The sequence below is a fragment of the Hyla sarda genome, chromosome 1 (assembly GCF_029499605.1).
Source record: "Hyla sarda isolate aHylSar1 chromosome 1, aHylSar1.hap1, whole genome shotgun sequence".
NCBI lineage: Eukaryota > Metazoa > Chordata > Amphibia > Anura > Hylidae > Hyla > Hyla sarda.
Genome location: NC_079189.1, coordinates 321,840,833 through 321,857,720, shown reverse-complemented (window position 1 = coordinate 321,857,720; position 16,888 = coordinate 321,840,833). Strand labels below are relative to the sequence as shown.

At 44.7% G+C, this 16,888-nt stretch overlaps 1 long non-coding RNA gene across 1 annotated transcript in view; it reads right to left on the bottom strand.

The window, feature by feature from the left end:
* Window positions 1-906: 906 nt before the first annotated feature.
* The window catches only part of LOC130273040 (uncharacterized), a 152,792-nt gene continuing 136,810 nt past the window's right edge, over window positions 907-16,888 (bottom strand). The window contains exons 4-5 of the long non-coding RNA XR_008843849.1: window positions 2,720-2,852; window positions 907-1,082 (exon numbers count right to left, since the gene is read on the bottom strand). This is a non-coding gene — a long non-coding RNA (uncharacterized LOC130273040). The remainder of the gene's footprint in view (window positions 1,083-2,719; window positions 2,853-16,888) is intronic.

Below are 16,888 nucleotides of genomic sequence, written 5' to 3'. Positions count from 1 at the left end.
CATTACCGTGACTGTTTGCTCCAGAAGGAATATCAGTGGCATTGCATCACTAATTCTACTGTTGTCCTTGCTGACAATTTTTTTTTCCTGTTCAAAAGGCCTGAACACATGACAGGTGTCTCTGATTACCTTTCTTTGCCTCATCTGAAAGTAACATTGGCTCCAAAAACTGTCTTTCTGCTGCATTAGGAAGTCTGTCTACGCTTTTTGCTGCTGGTACAGGTAGTTCAATATGTGTAATGTTAAGTTTCACAATGTTGGAAAGTCGCAAATGAGGTGGTTTTGAGGAAGACTATTTTGGCACTTTAGGTCTACAATGGCATGTTTAAAAGCACACAAAACTTTTCTGCACACAACTGAAACTATTGCAAAATGTTTGTCAACAAGATTTAGCACATGTGGCATACAGAGAGAGAGAGGGAGAGAGAGAGAGAGAGAGTGTGTGTCATGCCATCTACACGCAGGGCAGTCGAGTTGTTTGTGCCATTATCAGCAACCACATTTCCCAATCTCAGATTACAACCAGAGAGCAAGTGTTAAACTTTCTGTTGCAGACAGTGCAGCATTCAGAGGTAAAACAGCATTAGCAGCACTTGACTTTGCACCGATGAAAGGAGGGAGAAGGAGGAGTTGGGTAAGCTAGTGCTATGATCAGCCAAAGCTTCCAACTCCACACCACCTCTGCAACACACTCAAAAGGCTGACTGTCTTTTACACAGTCTTTTTCACTGTGCAATGAAGCTGTAGACAATGAGAAACACACTGACACCCGGCTTAATGTCATATTATCAAACTCCTCCTCCTTCTGAGATGACCAAGAACAAGTCCACTAGTCCACAAAGGCCATATTATCCTCCAAAACCACGCAACCCTTATAAGATAGTGACAACTTTTCCTTGCTGGGGCTGCTGCTACTTATATCATGAGGCACTGGGTGCACTTTCTTCTTCCATTTCCTCAGCCAACCATTCCTCTAAGAGACATTTTTTTTTTATATATTGAACAACTTGGAGGTTGTCTTCAGTATGATTTGGCACTTACCAAGTAATCAAGTGGCAATGAAACTACCAGTCTCTTGCTACCTGTTTGATTAAACCCAGAAAATACACTTACTATACCTTAGATGCCTATTCCTATTTCCTTCTCAACATTTTCAATGCATATTTATGTTAAACACAGGTAGAAATAATATATGTTTGATTAAACACAGACAATACAGGCAACATGATCTAATATGTGTATTCTACATTCACTCTCAAACCTCTCAAACCTTTCATTGCATATTTATGTTAAACACAGGTAGAAACACTATGGGGGAGATTTATCAAAATCTGTGTAAAGGAAGAGTGGTGCAGTTGCCCATGACAACCAATCAGATTACTTTTTTCATTTTTAAAATGACCTGTGAAAAATGAAAGAAGCTATCTAATTGGTTGCCAGGGGCAACTGCACCACTCTTCCTCTACACAGGTGTTGATAAATCTCCCCCTATGTGTCTGATTAAATAAAAAAAAGTACATTATGAAATCACCTTGAAATGTGCAATTTTTTTAAAATAAACAATGCAAATTAGTCTGTAGTAAAAAAGGGAAGTTTGCAAACTTTACCAAGTGATTTAACGGTGCTAAATAAAATAAAACATGGCCCCAAGAAAGTTGTCAACTGAAACAATCGCCAAAACGTCTTTAATATGGAAATTCAACTCATAGTGTGAAAAAAAGATGTTGACTACTCTTAGTCAGCTTTGTGTAAAATGTGGGATAGACAATTTGTTAGGGTTATTGAATGAAAACAGGGTATACCAATAAAAAAGCCAAAGCATCAAGATAGAAAAATCAAAGGAATATCCCTTAACCTCCAGAGCGGCTATCCCGAGCCTGACTGGGGGTTAATTTTCCCTGCCAGGATCGGTAACCCCGAGTTACGCTCGGGGAAGAATTGCAGAGTTGCCGGCTGGGCTGCACGATATATCGCAAAAGCAATGCGATGTAGCGATACAGCCCCCGGGAAAACATGCGATTATCTGCTCGGGTCGGCTCCCGTGGCGGGGGCCGGCCAGAGCAGGTAAAGAAAAATACTAAAAGTCAGTGTTTCCCTACCAGGGGGCCTCCAGCTGTTGCAAAACTACAACTCTCAGCATGCCCGAACAGCCAAAGGCTGTCCGGGCATGCTGGGAGTAGTAGTTTCACAACAGCTGGAGGCACCCTGTTAGAAAAACACTGAGCTAAGTGTAAAAGGAAAAAGGAGTAAAATAAAAAAAACTTTTGCTTACCTAATCCCGGTCCCTGCATATGCCGTTCCCCTCCGTGCGCTCTGGTCCCTGCTCTCTTCACTATTCATCTTCTAGGACCTTTCCCTTTTCAGCCAATCACAGGCCGCAGTGGTGTCAAGCCAGTGATTGGCTGAAGGGGAAAGGACTTGTTCTGCAGCAAATACACTAGGTTTGAAATCTGCCCGGCAAACCCAGTGTATTCTGCTGCAGGACAAGACAAGGGGAGAAGGGGGAGTGACAAGGGAGAGGGAATGTGACGGGGGAGATGGGAAATGGGCGGGGGGAGATGTGAAATTCAATGCAAAAAATTTTACCGCTTTTGGTACAAATTTCCAGACAGATTCGTACCACCAGGGAGGTTAAAAATGGAAAACACACCAGAAAACAGGTTGGAAACAGGAGTCAATGTTTTTACAAAGGTATTTACACATGAAGTGTTAGACTCACCGCAGTCGACTGGAATTCTGGGTAGTAGATCCGCAATACCACAGTGGTCTGAAGCTGGAGGTGTAGTGGATTCACTGGACCTGTGTGGCAGCTGATGCGGGCCGTGCCAGGCGCGACTCGAGCACACAGGCGGCTGATGTGAAGCATGGAACAGAAGAGATAAGACAAGACGAAATCAGACTAGCGGGAGGTCAAGGCAGGCGGCACAGGAGCGTAGTCAGTAGGGTAGCAGAAGGTCAATAGGCAGGCGGCTAGATACACGGTCAGGTCACGGAATGCAAGGTCTGGTACACAGAAAGGAATCACAGAATACTGCTTTCTCTTAGGCACAAAGGCAAACAAAGATCCGGCAGAGAGTGGGGTGAGGTGCAGAAACTTATAATGAATGTGCAGGTGCAAAACATAATTACGGGCGCACTGGCCCTTTAAACCTGAGAGCTCTGGTGCACGCCCGGCCAGAGAAGGAGAGGGGACAATGCGCTCACGGCCAGGATGTGCGGCCGGAGCGCAAGATGTCACATGAAGGTTGGAATAAAATTCAGGTTTTAATGGCCAAAAATGATTATGGTTTGATGTAAAAACAAAGTGTAAAATATCATATACTACAACCAATGGATTGGATTTTAGAAACACAAATTTCCAGGAAATTATGAATAGAGTAGGTGCCATTTGGATGAGAAGGAGCCATTTGGATGCTATAAAAATGGTCATCTTAAAGGCAATTAGACTAAAAACAAATTCAGCGAGGTAGGAGCTGTATTATAAGAAAAAAATATCTGCATTTAAGAAGCATAAAGAGACTGGAGGTGTAGCTGATAGATGGGTGTACAGGGAACCATTTACCATGGTCATTCTATTAACACATATAAAAACATAGAGATGACTGCCTGAGGAAAGAAGTCACATTTCCCCTCTCATTTATTATAAAAGGTTCTCTGTCAGGTAAAGAACCAGGGCAGATAAGCAATCTTTACCTTAAAAGTCACTGCACATGTATACAGGTAGTGTCCCATTGGGCTACTACAAGATGACTAGTTATAACCTTTCTGTGCCTTTAGATCTAACAATGTTTTATACTGAAAAATGTTTTATACTTTGCTTTTACTGCACAGGATTTGCACCAAGCAGGAATTATAGTACCTATTGTTAGAGCATCACATAGCTGGGAACTACACTAGACTGAGACTAAATGGCAAGGAATTAGTCATCATGCAATTTGAAAACCTGACTACGAAAAACTAGAGAGGAAGAAACAGATCTGGATGTTTGGGAAGTCTGCTCCAGCCTCAACAAACCTTGTTTATAACTCCAGGGGTACTCCGGTGGAAAACTTTTATTTTTTATTTTTATTTTTTTATCAACTGGTGCCAGAAAGTTAAACAGATTTGTAAATTACTTCTTTTAAAAAATATAATGCTTCCAGTACTTATTAGCTGCTGAATACTACAGAGGAAATTATTTTCTTTTTGGAACACAGAGCTCTCTGCTGACATCACGGGCACAGTGCTCTCTGCTGACATCTCTGTCCATTTTAAGAACTGTCCAGAGTAGGAGAAAATCCTCATAGCAAACATATGCTGCTCTGGACAGTTCCAAAAATGGACAGAGATGTCAGCAGAGAACACTGTGCTCGTGATGTCAGCAGAGAGCTCTGTGTCCCAAAAAGAAAATAATTTCCTCTGTAGTATTCAGCAGCTAATAAGTCCTGGAGGGTTTTTAATAGAACTAATTTACAAATATGTTTAACTTTCTGGCACCAGTTGATTTAGAAAAAAAATACGTTTTCCACCAGAATACTCCTTTAAAGTGGAAGTTTTAACCATCTGGTTACCATGAGTTACCAGGAGTTACCTTTCCTCAAGTTATATCAGTCTATGGTTACCTATTTGCACCTTAGCACTAAGGATGGACTACTGCCACCAACAACATTAAGCGTGACCTCCTCAGCATTTTGCCAGTCCAAAGAGTATGGGATATCTGGTGGATAGACCCTAGACATATGGCCACTGTGAACCAGACTGTGACAACCAAATATTTCTTTTATCATCCTCCCTCTTCATCTCGCTCAGCATTTGACTTTGATGCAAACATAGAAGTTTTGCACATTTTTCTCATTCTATTGATTATAATATGATTTTATGATGTAAAGCTGATGTGACAACTGCTCTTCCAGAAAGTTGGAACCAGCTTGATTGAGAATAGAATTTTTGCCAGAGGTTAAAACTGATTCATGCAACCAGCAAATAACTTTTTCAGTCATTCTGTGACATGGATTAACATCAAACCAGAAGAATGAGGATCTATGAACTCATCTAAAGTTCAACCTCTGAGCCATCCACAGATTCTTATAAAAGATTCTTATGATCTATATAAATAGTAAATAGATATTTAGAGCTTTCCAGGAGCGGCATCTATTCCTGTAGAGTAAATTTCATTGCCAGAATTTGTGACTTATCCGTGGTTTAATTCCCTGATAGTAGACGCGCAATAAGAAGAGCACAACTTTCGGAGAAAAACGAATAGGAATCTGCTTTAAAATTGACATTAGTTTGATAGAAAGTTCTGTGCTATCTGTGCAGTTATTTTTAGCATGCCGAGCTTTAATTTAATGTTTTTCACACTTGATGAAATTTCATGGTTGAGAGGAACTCGTTGGGTTATTGGGGTCACCTCTATATAATTAGTATGCCGGTTCATGTTACAATGCTGTAGTGCCTGGTTTTCTTTTTCTTATATGCATATAATAGGATATATTCGCCCATGTAATGGGGTTTTGTGTATCTTTCACATAGCATTCTACATCAAAGTCTAAAATGACAATCGGATTATATGGATGGATTCATCCCCATGCTCTTCTGGTTGGCTAGCACTTACTTCTCTTTTGTTATCATTCAGATGACTCAGTATCCATCTATTCATTCTAGTTAATTAAATGTATATTGTATAAAATACAAACTGATCTGCAATTTCCATTGCTAAAAGACATTTATTTCAATCTTCTAAATTCAGGAGCATCAATGTGAACGCTCATTAATCAATGTTGCAGAATGAATATGAGTGGTGTAAAGACACAGAACAAAAGATCTGCCTCTGGGACATCTGACAGAAGAAAGCAAGCAGATTTAGTACTAATCTACACAAAGACTTACACTCTATGGCAGCAGTCCATCAACTTACTTTGAAAGACCTATTTTCCAAGTTAGGAATTGACAGGTTCTGTCTACAGAGAGTTGCCTCTTGCCAGCCATAACTATGCCTTTACTCTTCGATGCTTAGAGCAATTACTTCCAGGACATCTCAGCTCCGTGAAATGCTCTTAACCCCTTAAAGGGGTACTCCAGTGGAAAACATTTTTTTCTTAAATCAACTGGTGCCAGAAAGTTTAACAGATTTGTAAATTACTTCTATTAAAAATAATTTGTCCTTCCAGTACTTATTAGCAGTTGTATGCTGAGAAAATTATTTTCTTTTTGATTTTCTTTTTTGTCTTGTCCACAGTGCTCTCTGCTGACACCTGATGCCCGTATCAGGAACTGTCCAGAGCAGAAGAAAATCCCCATAGCAAACCTATGCTGCTCTGGACAGTTCCTGACACAGACAGATGTGTCAGCAGAGAGCACTGTGGACAAGACAAAAAAGAAATTCAATAAGAGAATAATTTGCTGTCATGCTGGGAGTTGCAGTTTTGAAACCTCTGGAGGTCCGCAGGTTGAAGAACACTGCGACCTTCGTCATCATCCAGACCCTCCCCCCCCTCCCCCTTTAGTTCTCTACTCACCTCCCCTCGGTGGGAAGGAAGGGTGAGCTGGTTTGGGCCATCTATGCTGCAGAGACTGTCCCGTGGGGAGGGTTAGTCGTTACGCACGGACGTCCCCCTGCGTCGTCGTCAAGGCAACGTCACTAGTCTGGGGCCGGGCCCGGAGCGGAGAAGAGGGCCTCCCTGTGAAAATGGACAGGCCGGAACGACTAACCCTCCACCCGGACGGTCCCTGCAGCATAAATGGCCCGGACCAGCTCACCCTTTCTTCCCACCAAGGGGAGGTGAGTAGAAAAGGGGGGGGTCTGGATGATGACGAAGGCCGCAGTGGTCTTCAACCTGCGGACCTCCAGAGGTTTCAAAACAGTCGATGGCTGTCCGGGCATGCTGGGAGTTGTAGTTTTGCAACATCTGGAGACCACTGAGAAGGGGTTGACAGGCGGAGAGTTCACTCAAGTATTAGCCGAGGGGGGCATTTTCAGCACGAAAAATCATGCTGAAAAACTCGACTTATACTCGAGTATATATGGTACTTTTCTATTATTGTTGTGCTTAAGAAAATTGCAAACTTTTCAACCAAATTAGTATTTTTAAAATCCTCCTATTTTGACGACCTATAACTTTTTCATTTTTCCATATAAGCGGCGGTATGGGAGCTCATTTTTTGCACCATGATCTGTACTTTTTATTGATACTACATTTGTGTATATAAAACTTTTATACATTTTTTAAATAAAATGTGACAAAAAAGCAGCAATTTTGCCCTTTTTTACATTCACACTATTCACCGTACGGGATCAGCAACATAAAATTTTATAGTTTGTACATTTACGCACACGGTGATACCAAATATGTGTATACATGTTTTTTTTTTTTTACACTTTATGGGGTAAAATGGAAAAAAAAGGAATTTTTTATTGGGGGAGGGAATTTTTCAAATTTTTTCAAACTCTTTTTTATTTTTATTTTTACATGTTAATAGTCCCCATACGGGACTATTTATAGCAATCCTTTGATTGCTAATACTGTTCAGTGCTATGCATAGGGCATAGCACTGATCAGTGTTATCGGTGATCTTCTGCTCTGGTCTGCTCGTTCTCAGACCAGAGCAGAAGACGCCGTTCTGGATGATCGTCAGCACTGCGGGTGATCCGTTCATTCATATTTCTGACCGCACTCCCACTGATGCCGTGATCTGTATTGATCATGGCATCTGAAGGGTTAAGGGCAGACATCTGCACCATCACGGATGTCAGCCATTACCGGTGGGTTCGTGGCTGCGATGAGCAGCCGGGACCAGCCGCGCATGATCCGAGCATTGCTCGGGTGTTCGCGGTCATGTACAGGATGTAAATATACATCCTGGTGCGCTAAATACCGCAGCACCAGGACATAAATTTATGTCCTTGGTCATTAAGGGGTGAAAGAAATAAAATAAAACTAATCATTCAATATTTTCTGCTGACATATCTATCCAGCTATCTTTCTTTTCTAAAGGTGGATAAAAATAATATATTGTACCAAGAGATGGTATAGCATGTGTATTCCTGATATACAGAGGGATATAACAGATGCAGAATGTATTTGAAATAGTTACTAAATACTACCTTAAAAAGAATCTTTCAGCTGTATTTGCTGTTTAGAGCTGTAGACACCGTTGGATAGTTGTTAGGGTATAAAAGCAAACTTTACCTTTCCCGGAGCTGATGATGGCTGCCAAACTTATATAATCATCTTTATATTTTTCAGTCAAGTGTAAAGAAGGGCGATCTGAGCTGCTCAAGTGTCACAGCCTGGCACACCTCTTTGCTCACCCTTACCTCCAAGCCCCTCCATGATATACATACAGGTCTCTGTGTGTGAGTTAAGGAGGGGCTGGGAGGCGAGTGCAAGCAAGCAGGCATGCCAAGCCGTGACATTAGAGTAGCTTGGATCCACATCCTTGACATATGACTGAGAAATTAAAAACAAAAACCAGAAATAGGAAATATATGGTCCTTCAGCCAATGATATACATGCCCTTGGAGACAATTTTACAAAATAATAACTCAACTGAAATCTACCAATGAGGCCACAGATAAACACATTAAACTAAAATATATAATTTTTTATTAAAGATGATAAGAAAAACAATGCCTCAATACAATACAGTGCTCAGAAAGGTATAAAATCAGATATAGCACTAAATAATAAACACAAAACCAGGGAAGGGGGTATAGGGTACAGGTGAATAATCTGACCTGACCAACCCTACCTAGTCTAACCCCTTGCCCTCACTACAATAAGTGTGGACAGGGAATAGGGATACAAGTGATATCCATAGTAGAAGTCACATATACATTAAGAATAAACAATGCAATGACTCAATATGTATATACTCTTACTCCTAATGACCTACGCGTTTCACCCTTACTTGTGGTTTAGGGTTCATCAGGGCTCAGGGGAGCAGTCAACATATCACAATAGATAATAATCAATAAAACACTATATACAAAAAGTTATAAAGAAACAAAAAAGTGAAGCACACGTGAAACAAAAGCGTAATAACCGCACGATAATACTGAGTATATGATGAATAGGTAAATGAAAATAGATAAATCATACGCATACTGAGTCCATACAAGGGACAACAGGGACTGGGGGTTATCGTCTCCTCTGAAGCCTCCACATTAGGGAGGTGGCACCAGGCTCCTGCATTATCGAATTTTCTATTTATCTTGGGCCGCCTGACGCTCTATGCATCCCGCATTAGGTGCTTTCTGGAAGTGTTTCTAATCTATTAACAATCCACCTGGATTCATTCTGGCGCATTGTTTCATCTGGTCAGGGTTTTTTTTGGCCTAATATATTGTATCATTGCATTTTGTGTGCCACACCAGCTATCAGCTCTCAGTCCACCATTCAACACACATGGGTTCCAGTATTATCAGTAACCCAGGATTTGGCAAACAGTGATTTCTTGGGTGACATACCTGTGGTACAACGTTTGGTTATCTTATGTATACCTAATTTCATTTGGAGTACTTACTCTGGGCAAGGAACGTATTCTTCATCTACTCATAGTACAATTAAGGATTCATATTTCTACCACTATGGCCTGAGTGGATTGATTTATCTATTTTCATTTACCTATTCATCATATACTCAGTATTATCGTGCGGTTATTACGCTTTTGTTTCACGTGTGCTTCACTTTTTTGTTTCTTTATAACTTTTTGTATATAGTGTTTTATTGATTATTATCTATTGTGATATGTTGATTGCTCCCCTGAGCCCTGATGAACCCTAAACCACAAGTAAGTGTTACGCCGAGCGCTCCGGGTCCCCGCTCCTCCCCGGAGCGCTCGCTTCACTCTCCCCGCGGCAGCGCTCCGGTCACGTCCTCTGACCCGGGGCGCTGCGATTCCGCTGCCAGCCGGGATGCGATTCGCGATGCGGGTAGCGCCCGCTCGCGATGCGCACCCCGGCTCCCCTACCTGACTCGCTCTCCGTCTGTTCTGTCCCGGCGCGCGCGGCCCCGCTCCCTAGGGCGCGCGCGCGCCGGGTCTCTGCGATTTAAAGGGCCACTGCGCCGCTGATTGGCGCAGTGGTCCCAATTAGTGTGTTCACCTGTGCACTTCCCTATATCACCTCACTTCCCCTGCACTCCCTTGCCGGATCTTGTTGCCTTAGTGCCAGTGAAAGCGTTCCTTGTGTGTCCCCTGCCTGTGTTTCCAGACCTTCTGCCGTTGCCCCTGACTACGATCCTTGCTGCCTGCCCCGACCTTCTGCTACGTCCGACCTTGCTTTTGCCTACTCCCTTGTACCGCGCCTATCTTCAGCAGCCAGAGAGGTGAGCCGTTGCTAGTGGATACGACCTGGTCACTACCGCCGCAGCAAGACCATCCCGCTTTGCGGCGGGCTCTGGTGAAAACCAGTAGTGGCTTAGAACCGGTCCACTAGCACGGTCCACGCCAATCCCTCTCTGGCACAGAGGATCCACTACCTGCCAGCCGGCATCGTGACAGTAGATCCGGCCATGGATCCCGCTGAAGTTCCTCTGCCAGTTGTCGCTGACCTCACCACGGTGGTCGCCCAGCAGTCACAACAGATAGCGCAACAAGGCCAACAGCTGTCTCAACTGACCGTTATGCTACAACAGTTACTACCACAGCTTCAGCAGTCATCTCCTCCGCCAGCTCCTGCACCTCCTCCGCAGCGAGTGGCCGCTCCTGGGATACGCTTATCCTTGCCGGATAAATTTGATGGGGACTCTAAGTTTTGCCGTGGCTTTCTTTCCCAATGTTCCCTGCATCTGGAGATGATGTCGGACCTGTTTCCCACTGAAAGGTCTAAGGTGGCTTTCGTAGTCAGCCTTCTGTCCGGAAAAGCCCTGTCATGGGCCACACCGCTCTGGGACCGCAATGACCCCGTCACTGCCTCTGTACACTCCTTCTTCTCGGAAATCCGAAGTGTCTTTGAGGAACCTGCCCGAGCCTCTTCTGCTGAGACTGCCCTGTTGAACCTGGTCCAGGGTAATTCTTCCGTTGGCGAGTATGCCGTACAATTCCGTACTCTTGCTTCAGAATTGTCCTGGAATAATGAGGCCCTCTGCGCGACCTTCAAAAAAGGCCTATCCAGCAACATTAAAGATGTTCTGGCCGCACGAGAAATTCCTGCTAATCTACATGAACTTATTCACCTAGCCACTCGCATTGACATGCGTTTTTCCGAAAGGCGTCAGGAACTCCGCCAAGATATGGACTCTGTTCGCACGAGGCGTTTCTTCTCCTCGGCTCCTCTCTCCTCTGGTCCCCTGCAATCTGTTCCTGTGCCTCCCGCCGTGGAGGCTATGCAGGTCGACCGGTCTCGCCTGACACCTCAAGAGAGGACACGACGCCGTATGGAGAACCTCTGCCTGTACTGTGCTAGTACCGAACACTTCCTGAGAGATTGTCCTATCCGTCCTCCCCGCCTGGAAAGACGTACGCTGACTCCGCACAAAGGTGAGACAGTCCTTGATGTCTACTCTGCTTCTCCACGTCTTACTGTGCCTGTGCGGATGTCTGCCTCTGCCTTCTCCTTCTCTACAGTGGCCTTCTTGGACTCAGGATCTGCAGGAAATTTTATTTTGGCCTCTCTCGTCAACAGGTTCAACATCCCGGTGACCAGTCTCGCCAGACCCCTCTACATCAATTGTGTAAATAATGAAAGATTGGACTGTACCATACGTTTCCGCACGGAGCCCCTTCTTATGAGCATCGGATCTCATCATGAGAGGATTGAACTTTTGGTCCTCCCCAATTGCACCTCGGAAATTCTCCTTGGACTTCCCTGGCTTCAACTTCATTCCCCTACCCTGGATTGGTCCACTGGGGAGATCAAGAGTTGGGGGTCCTCTTGTTCCAAGAACTGTCTAAAACCGGTTCCCAGTAACCCTTGCCGTAACTCTGTGGTTCCTCCAGTAACCGGTCTCCCTAAGGCCTATATGGACTTCGCGGATGTTTTCTGCAAAAAACAAGCTGAGACTCTACCTCCTCACAGGCCTTATGATTGCCCTATCGACCTCCTCCCGGGCACTACTCCACCCCGGGGCAGAATTTATCCTCTCTCTGCCCCAGAGACTCTTGCCATGTCCGAATACGTCCAGGAGAATCTAAAAAAGGGCTTTATCCGTAAATCCTCCTCTCCTGCCGGAGCCGGATTTTTCTTTGTGTCCAAAAAAGATGGCTCCCTACGTCCTTGCATTGACTACCGCGGTCTTAATAAAATCACGGTTAAGAACCGCTACCCCTTACCCCTCATCTCTGAACTCTTTGATCGCCTCCAAGGTGCCCACATCTTCACTAAATTGGACTTAAGAGGCGCCTATAACCTCATCCGCATCAGAGAGGGGGACGAGTGGAAAACGGCATTTAACACCAGAGATGGACACTTTGAGTATCTGGTCATGCCCTTTGGACTGTGCAACGCCCCTGCCGTCTTCCAAGACTTTGTCAATGAAATTTTTCGTGATCTGTTATACTCCTGTGTTGTTGTATATCTGGACGATATCCTAATTTTTTCTGCCAATCTAGAAGAACACCGCCAGCATGTCCGTATGGTTCTTCAGAGACTTCGTGACAACCAACTCTATGCCAAAATTGAAAAATGTCTGTTTGAATGCCAATCTCTTCCTTTTCTAGGATATTTGGTCTCTGGCCAGGGACTACAGATGGATCCAGACAAACTCTCTGCCGTCTTAGATTGGCCACGCCCCTCCGGACTCCGTGCTATCCAACGCTTTTTGGGGTTCGCCAATTATTACAGGCAATTTATTCCACATTTTTCTACCATTGTGGCTCCTATCGTGGCTTTAACCAAAAAAAATGCTGATCCCAAGTCCTGGCCTCCTCAAGCAGAAGACGCCTTTAAACGACTCAAGTCTGCCTTTTCTTCGGCTCCCGTCCTCTCCAGACCTGACCCTTCCAAACCCTTCCTATTGGAGGTTGATGCCTCCTCAGTGGGAGCTGGAGCTGTTCTTCTACAAAAAAATTCTTCCGGGCATGCTGTCACTTGTGGTTTTTTCTCTAGGACCTTCTCTCCAGCGGAGAGGAACTACTCCATCGGGGATCGAGAGCTTCTAGCCATTAAATTAGCACTTGAGGAATGGAGGCATCTGCTGGAGGGATCAAGTTCTCCTGTTATTATCTACACCGACCACAAGAACCTCTCCTACCTCCAGTCTGCCCAACGGCTGAATCCTCGCCAGGCCCGGTGGTCTCTGTTCTTTGCCCGATTTAATTTCGAGATTCACTTTCGTCCTGCCGATAAGAACATTAGGGCCGATGCTCTCTCTCGTTCCTCGGATGCCTCAGAAGTTGAACTCTCTCCGCAACACATCATTCCACCTGACTGCCTGATCTCCACTTCTCCTGCCTCCATCAGGCAGACTCCTCCAGGAAAGACCTTTGTTTCTCCTCGCCAACGCCTCGGAATCCTCAAATGGGGTCACTCCTCCCATCTCGCAGGTCATGCGGGTATCAAGAAATCTGTGCAACTCATCTCCCGCTTCTATTGGTGGCCGACTCTGGAGACGGATGTTGTGGACTTTGTGCGAGCCTGCACTATCTGTGCCCGGGATAAGACTCCTCGCCAGAAGCCCGCTGGTTTTCTTCATCCTCTGCCTGTCCCCGAACAGCCTTGGTCTCTGATTGGTATGGATTTTATTACTGATTTACCCCCTTCCCGTGGCAACACTGTTATTTGGGTGGTCGTTGATCGATTCTCCAAAATGGCACATTTCATCCCTCTTCCTGGTCTTCCTTCTGCGCCTCAGTTGGCTAAACAATTTTTTGTACACATTTTTCGTCTTCACGGGTTGCCTACGCAGATTGTCTCGGATAGAGGCGTCCAATTCGTGTCTAAATTCTGGAGGGCTCTCTGTAAACAACTCAAGATTAAATTACATTTTTCTTCTGCATATCATCCCCAGTCCAATGGACAAGTAGAAAGGATTAACCAGATCTTGGGTGATTATTTGCGACATTTTGTTTCCTCCCGCCAGGATGACTGGGCAGATCTCCTCCCATGGGCCGAATTCTCGTATAACTTCAGGGTCTCTGAGTCTTCCTCCAAATCCCCATTTTTCGTGATGTACGGCCGTCACCCTCTTCCCCCCCTCCCTACTCCCTTGCCCTCTGGTCTGCCCGCTGTGGATGAAATTTCTCGTGACCTTTCCATCATATGGAGAGAGACCCAAAATTCTCTCTTACAGGCTTCATCACGCATGAAGAAGTTCGCGGATAAGAAAAGAAGAGCTCCCCCCGTTTTTTCCCCTGGAGACAAGGTATGGCTCTCCGCTAAATATGTCCGCTTCCGTGTCCCTAGCTACAAGTTGGGACCACGCTATCTTGGTCCTTTCAAAATTTTGTGTCAAATTAATCCTGTCTCTTATAAACTTCTTCTTCCTCCCTCTCTTCGTATCCCTAATGCCTTTCACGTCTCTCTTCTCAAACCACTCATCCTCAACCGTTTTTCTCCCAAATCTGTTCCTCCCACTCCTGTTTCCGGCTCCTCGGACATCTTCTCGGTCAAAGAAATTTTAGCTGCCAAAAAGGTCAGAGGGAAAAATTTTTTTTTAGTGGACTGGGAGGGTTGTGGTCCTGAAGAGAGATCCTGGGAACCTGAGGACAACATCCTAGACAAAAGTCTGCTCCTCAGGTTCTCAGGCTCTAAGAAGAGGGGGAGACCCAAGGGGGGGGGTACTGTTACGCCGAGCGCTCCGGGTCCCCGCTCCTCCCCGGAGCGCTCGCTTCACTCTCCCCGCGGCAGCGCTCCGGTCACGTCCTCTGACCCGGGGCGCTGCGATTCCGCTGCCAGCCGGGATGCGATTCGCGATGCGGGTAGCGCCCGCTCGCGATGCGCACCCCGGCTCCCCTACCTGACTCGCTCTCCGTCTGTTCTGTCCCGGCGCGCGCGGCCCCGCTCCCTAGGGCGCGCGCGCGCCGGGTCTCTGCGATTTAAAGGGCCACTGCGCCGCTGATTGGCGCAGTGGTCCCAATTAGTGTGTTCACCTGTGCACTTCCCTATATCACCTCACTTCCCCTGCACTCCCTTGCCGGATCTTGTTGCCTTAGTGCCAGTGAAAGCGTTCCTTGTGTGTCCCCTGCCTGTGTTTCCAGACCTTCTGCCGTTGCCCCTGACTACGATCCTTGCTGCCTGCCCCGACCTTCTGCTACGTCCGACCTTGCTTTTGCCTACTCCCTTGTACCGCGCCTATCTTCAGCAGCCAGAGAGGTGAGCCGTTGCTAGTGGATACGACCTGGTCACTACCGCCGCAGCAAGACCATCCCGCTTTGCGGCGGGCTCTGGTGAAAACCAGTAGTGGCTTAGAACCGGTCCACTAGCACGGTCCACGCCAATCCCTCTCTGGCACAGAGGATCCACTACCTGCCAGCCGGCATCGTGACAGTAAGGGTGAAACGCGTAGGTCATTAGGAGTAAGAGTATATACATATTGAGTCATTGCATTGTTTATTCTTAATGTATATGTGACTTCTACTATGGATATCACTTGTATCCCTATTCCCTGTCCACACTTATTGTAGTGAGGGCAAGGGGTTAGACTAGGTAGGGTTGGTCAGGTCAGGTTATTCACCTGTACCCTATACCTCCTTCCCTGGTTTTGTGTTTATTATTTAGTGCTATATCTGATTTTATACCTTTCTGAGCACTGTATTGTGAGGCATTGTTTTTCTTATCATCTTTAATAAAAAATTATATATTTTAGTTTAATGTGTTTATCTGTGGCCTCATTGGTAGATTTCAGTTGAGTTATTATTTTGAGAAATTAATAAGGCAGATTTATAAGTTTGGCAACAACATCCATAAGGTCTTAGCAGCAAATACAGCTGACAAATTCCCTTTAATTTCTCTGTGAGTATATTAATTACAAAGTCAAAGGTGACTTTAACCTCTTAAGAACTCAGCCCATTTTGACCTTATGGACAAGGCCAATTTTAGTTTTTCCTTTCAATTTTGCACCTACATATACGGGCTTCTTTTTGTGCCACCAATTGTACTTTATAATGACATCACTCATTTCATAATCTACTAGTGTTGAGCGCGAATATTCGAAATGCTAATTTTTACCGCAAAAATCAGCACTTCAGCACCTTTCTTTTTTTACTTTTGGGGGCTTCCGTATCTACGCAGTGCACTTTTCGGTAAAAATGGCACCTTATCTTTATTCTGTAGGTCCATACAATTACAAGGATACCCAATTTATGTAGGTTTTCTGTTATTTTACTAATTATAACTACAGCACCAAAATTATTAATTTTAAAATTGTCCTCTTCTGACCTCTATAACTTTTTTTTATTTTTCCGCATACAGGCTAATTTTTTGCACCGTTATCTGTAGTTTTTATCAGTACCATTTTTATTTTGATGGGACTTTTTGATCGCTTTTTATTCTGTTTATTTTTTATTACATTATTTTATTTAAAAAAAATGGTTAAATTCAAACTTTTATTAGGGAAGGGGTTAATTCACTTTTATTAACTTTTTTTATTTATTTTTTTACACATTTTAATTTTATTTTTATTAGTCCCCATAGGCGGCTATAACATGCAATCTGTATATTGCATACACTGTTCAAGGCTAAGCCATCTCATAGCATTGATCAGTGTTATCAGTGCTCTGCTGCTCTAGCCTGCCATTGCTGACTGGAGCCTCAGAGCACCGATTGGACAGCAAGGAGCCAGGTGGGGCCCTCCCACCATCCTCTCAGCTGATCGGGACCAGTGATTTTGGTACGGATGTCCTGATCAGCTTCTCTGAGCTAACCGGCACAGTCAACCCTGAACTTTAGATAATGCGTTCAAATTTCATTGCAGCGTCTAAAGGGTTAATGCTGGGCATTGGGCTGATCGACGATGCCTGGCATTAACCG